Here is a 5,673-nt window from a genome sequence, read left to right on the forward strand (position 1 = left end):
AAGAGAAAAAATATTTTTTATAATTATAATAATAATAATAATAATAATAGGCATTTGTATAGTGCCATCTATCTAGAAACAATCTATTCCGAGGCGCATTGTTATTATAATTATTACCCCGGCTTTAGCTCGAGCTGCCTTTCAGCGCTCGTGCATTCAAGGAATTCATCCTGCCGGGTACCCATTCATTTCTTGCTGCAGGAAAACACGCCATGGCTAGGATTCGAACCCACGACCCTCTATTTGAAAGGCGAGTGTCAGAATCACTAGACCACGATGCACCCACAAGAAATGGCAAAGTGTAACTTGTACAGACCATTTTGACTAGCCCAATTTGCCCAAGTTTGACATCTCATATGGATTTTCCTTTTCTTACAAACAACTCAGGGTAGCCAAAATACTATAGATTATTAACACAAACCATGATTAAATTCCTTATTGCCTAATTGATGCCAGTACTGATGTTAATATTATATGATGGGATGGTTTGTTTAAATTTATACTTATTAGAATATTTCAGCTTCACTTGATCGACTGGGCATTTTTATATGATTCCATTTCAGTTACCTCAATACGCGTTATTAGTACAAAATGCGTATTCTCCACTCACCGGGGAGTGCAATTTGGAGATTAATCATTCATGTACCAATGTATATTTTCTCTTATCTCTTGTTTCTCCTCCTCCCCCCTCCTCATCTTTTTACATCTCCTCATCATTTTCCTTTGTCTTATTTCTCATTTTCCTTCTCCCCCTCTCTTTTTTCCTTTTCCATACTCTTTCTGTTAATCCTTATTCTAATCCTCTCTTTCCTTCTCCTTCTCTGTCTCTTCCTCTCCTTTTTCCATTCCCTTCTCCCCTTTTTCCTTTCCTTTCCCCCCCCCCCCCCTAATTTCAGTGCCTTATTCAATTGCAGATATTGTCCTTATGAAATGGCCTATTGTTATTTTGCACTTTGTATATTAAAGAGCAAAATCATCTTTTTTAAAATAGTTAGGTGCTCTACATTTAGATTGGAGAATTGACATATTTCTGTATTATATTTTACTGGGCCCACTGGTATACATGTATATGATGTTTGTCCTTCGCTTCTGAAAGTCATTTGTTAACAATGGATGTGACACCATTTTGCCATATGACTCAAGATATACATTGCTTTCTATAAATTTGTTCTATCATCGGAATTTGTTCCTAACAATAGCATTATAAAATGTTTCTTATGTTTCCTTTGTTTTCATGATAATCTACTTGTTACAAGCTGCAAGCTTCCATATACATGAAATGTCTTTACTTTTTTTTTGTGGGGGGGGGGGGGCGTTGGCCTTATTTATCTTGTGGTGTTTTTGTTAGATGCTATATTTTAAAAATTGCTCTGTTTGGGAGAAGATGCCTGTGCTAGTCTCCCTCGAGAACTATTATTGTCTGTATAATATCTTTATATTTTTATATCAATTTTCTCCTACTAAAAGTTGTGTCAAACAGCTATGATGGTATAAGAAATAAGGCATATATTACCTTGAAAACAAATATGCTGAGTATATACATGTAATCTATAAGAATTTCTTATTAACGTGACTATGTAAATATTCAGTTTTATAATCTATGGACTATAATCTATTGAATGTAGTCGAGCCTTTCCTTGCATTTAACCCTAAAATGGCAGGGTTCTGCGAACATTCCGCCGCGGGAAATTTTTTGACCGCGCCACTCACAGAGTTTATACTTTTAAGTCTCGTGCATCTTTTGAGACCAAATTTACAGCGCCCGTGTATGCAATTCCGAAATTACGCAACATTTTGTAAGTGCATGTCAGACCAAAAATTGTTCCAAAACGTGATTTTGTGTACAAAGTCAATGCAAATTGAGTTTTCTCATCTTATTCATAAAGATATGATTATTTTTACTTTAAACAGCTGAAAGCAATTGATTTTAGCATAATTATACTTCAAAAAGATTGTGCAATAAATCTGGTGAAAAAAACAAAGAAAAACAAAAGGTTGAAAAACAAAGAAATACATAAGAAATTCATAAAACAATAAAATACATAACAAATTGATTTCAAAACCGAAGTTTTTTTCAATTGCCATTGTTAAAAATGCTACAAAGAATATTTTTTATCAAAAATTAGCATTCTAGGAGCTTTATTTAGTGAATTAGAGCAAAAAGTATGATTTATGCATAAATTAGCATAATTAATTCATATAAAATAAAATCTCATTATTTTGGAAAATTTTACCATACAGCCTTTGTAGATTACATCGCACACTACCAGCGTGCAAATTTTTGCGGCACTCGCGCGATCGGCGGCCGAGATCTCAGGGGGGGGGGTTGAATCAACCCCCCCCCCCCCCGGCCACAGAACAGCCAAAAAAGCCCGGCCTAGTTAGGGTTAAGGTTCAATTTCATGATTTTATTTATTTCTTGTCATGCAAAGTTTACTTTGCAGTCTGTGCAATGTGAATAATAGAACACATGTAAACGTTAAATCCTTTGCACATGAATTTTGCAACTTTTATTTGTATAACAGTCATTTTGGCTTTTTTTTTCTTCCATTACATGTGTATGAGACAAGCTAACAAATTATTATTATTATTGTTATTATTATTATTAGTAGTAGTTCATGTAGTAGTATTGTTATTATTATTATTATTATTACTACTATTATTTGTTTGGCATCACCTGTGCCTGGGAGGCGAAAAGCGAACTGAATCACTATGACGCACAGGTATCTCCTCCTGATATAACTGATTAGGGGAGTGCAGGTGGACCACTACACCGGGGTTTCCCCCCGACTCTTATACATGTACGAATAGTGCAGTGGGTTCTCAACGTGCAAAGGTGGTGACTCTCCTCTACACGGGGCCTCCATCTAACGTCCTATCTGAGGGACGGAGTGTTTTCCATTGAAACATAGCCTGCATCTATGAAACAGGGGAGAGACGTTTACACACAACGCACTGGCTTCAAACATCCACCCGGGGTGGACTCGAACCCACGTCTTTTGTTCGACGGGCAGACGCATTACCAATTGAGCCAACAGCGCTCTCACTGACTGTAATACTAAATTACTACATGTATAATACTTACTGAGTCTATACGGGATAATTACCAGCATCAGTTGTGTCATAAGATACATGTACAATGTAGGGAAGAATGCCATAAAATTGTACCAAAATAACAATTTTTTGTCATTATACCTTCTTAAAATCAATTATTTTCTGTTACTTCTCCCTTCTATATTGGTAATGCAACATTTTCTCTAATGACAATTGCTCCTTTGCTAATTTCTCTAAGAAATAAGGTCAGGGTTTTAGTTTAGATGGGTTTTTTGTTTAGAATCAGGTAAAGATTAGGATTAAGGTTAATGTTTGGCACAATGAGGGCATTTTCATTAGGAGTAATTATTTGCAGGAGTAAATGTGATAAGTACTTTTTATCAACCATTTCTGAAATAAATTATATTAATTTCCTCCTCTTACTTATTTGTACATTTCTTGTTAGTATTATGTAAAAAATATGTTTTGGTGAATGAGGTGGTTTAATATATTATAATTTATCTATCAAATACTTTACTATTTTTATAAAATGGGATTATGATATAATTGAACAATTCTTTTATGTTACAAAATACTAGTGGAAATAGTATATAATTTGAATGCTTTTCATTTATTATAATACAAATGGTTATTTTTCTTACATCTCAAAGTCATATATGATTGTAAACTCACTAAGCTGGTGTCACAAAATTTCAGATGTACTTTAATCTCTATTGAAATATATTGGAGGTTTTTGGTAAGAAATAACCCTGTGTTCAGTGCTTTTATGAGCAGTTAAAGCTATTTTATATTTATATTTTCAAGAGAGAGAGAGAGGGGGGGGGGGGGTAGTCTATGGACCAGTCAAATAATGTTTTTCCTGAAAGCTTGCTGGACATTGCAACAATTTAATCCGTATTTAAGTCATTGTAAATTTACCTATTAAAGGGCAAGTTCAACTCACAAAAAATTATTTGAATCAAATGTGAAAAATCAAGCATGCGTATCACTGAAAAACTCATCAAAATCAAATGTAAAATGAGAAAGTTATGACATATGCACATCCTGTTTGGTATGCAAATAAGAGTCCAAATGACATCATCCACTGTGTACTTCGCTATCAGTGCTGAATGAGCCAAAACCATGTGTGATTTCAAGTTCAGTGTTGACCTTTTGGTGTTGGTATTAGGTCAATTTTTACACGATTATAACGCCAAACATAAAATGACGATGGTCCCGAAAAGTCACTGACTAGTTGTTGAGATGTCAATAATGTGATTTAGATCAGTTTTACTTACGATGGAAAAAGTTTTGGAGCTAGGAGAAGCAATGCAAATTTCCACACCAAGGCCAACACCGGACTTGAAATCACCCAATATAGGGTTCCAGATATGGTGTGTTAAACAAAATGTAAAAAAAGTTGCGAGTGAGCAAGCAAAAAAATTGAAATTTTTATTACCACAATCCAATTTTTTGATAGATTTTGACATATTATTAAGAAAATATATAACCCTTCTCTCTTTTTCCCTTCTGATCTTTTTTTTCTTGGTTGTGAACAATTTTAGGGGGAGGGCAAGCCCCCTCACCTGTACGCCATGAAATGTGAATCGTAATTTTCTCCTTGTAATGTTAAACAAAATATGGTTCTTCCTTGAATATATGGAATTGCCATTGCTATAATCTTCAGTGATTAGATGAAGAGTCTCCCATTTGGCAAATCTGTCCCCTCCCCCTAAAAAAAGGGATTGTGTAATTCTTACAATTAAATCCAAAAGAAATAGTTTGTGAGTGGCATCATTGTTTCTTTCATGTGCACATCACTGGATGGATTGTGCATAGAATTGTTTGTGAAAAATAAGCACAACTTTCAACTTTTCTATTTTATATCCAATTTTGATAAAATTACAGCATTATGCTTATTTGATTTTTCTCTATTCATTCAAATCAACCTGTTGTTGGAATGGAGTTGACCTTTAATAACAGGTTTGTGATATAGCCCGTCACAAAGTCTGGAAGAAATCAAAGTTATAAATTCGAACATTGTAAAAGAAATTCCATTTGCCATATGTATGTCTTTACTGAATTTTCTTCACTTCTGTCTAAAGATACTGTCACTGCATACACTGCAAAAAAAAGTGGAATCAAAATTAACCTGCAGAATTAACAGAGGACCACAACAAGCATTTAACACCAATCTTAAATTCATGGTGTTGGTTATAACACCCATCGATGTAAATAACCCATTTTGTTATGTTATCACTACTTGGTGTTAAGTTCAAACTCCAAGGTGTATATTCAACACCCAAAGGTGTGATCCACTCAGAACACCAGCCAGTGTCATCAGGGGCGGATCCAAGATTTTCCAAAAGGAGGGGGGGGGGGCTTTTTGTCCGGAAAATTTTGAACATGCAAAAAAAAAGGTCTAAAGAAAACAAAGGTCTTCACTTCCGAATGATGATAATTTATGTCACGAAAAATTTTACTACCAAAAAAAAAATGATAATATTAAAAAGTCTTCACTTGCGTAATATACTATGCATGACATTTTCCACTAAAAGGGGAGGGGGCACGGGCCAGATGTCCCCCTCCCCCTTGGATCCGCCACTGAGTAACATTAACACCATAGTTTTTTTAGAGTGT

At 34.7% G+C, this 5,673-nt stretch overlaps 1 protein-coding gene across 1 annotated transcript in view; it reads right to left on the minus strand.

Moving 5' to 3' along the window:
* Window positions 1–3,645: 3,645 nt before the first annotated feature.
* LOC129278292 (uncharacterized) overlaps window positions 3,646–5,673 on the minus strand; it is a 7,396-nt gene continuing 5,368 nt past the window's right edge. Inside the window, exon 3 of the mRNA XM_054914494.2 lies at window positions 3,646–5,673. This exon is cut by the window's right edge and continues 389 nt beyond it. The gene's annotated coding sequence lies outside the window, so the exon portion shown is untranslated.

This window comes from Lytechinus pictus, chromosome 15 (assembly GCF_037042905.1).
Source record: "Lytechinus pictus isolate F3 Inbred chromosome 15, Lp3.0, whole genome shotgun sequence".
Taxonomy (NCBI): Eukaryota; Metazoa; Echinodermata; class Echinoidea; order Temnopleuroida; family Toxopneustidae; genus Lytechinus; species Lytechinus pictus.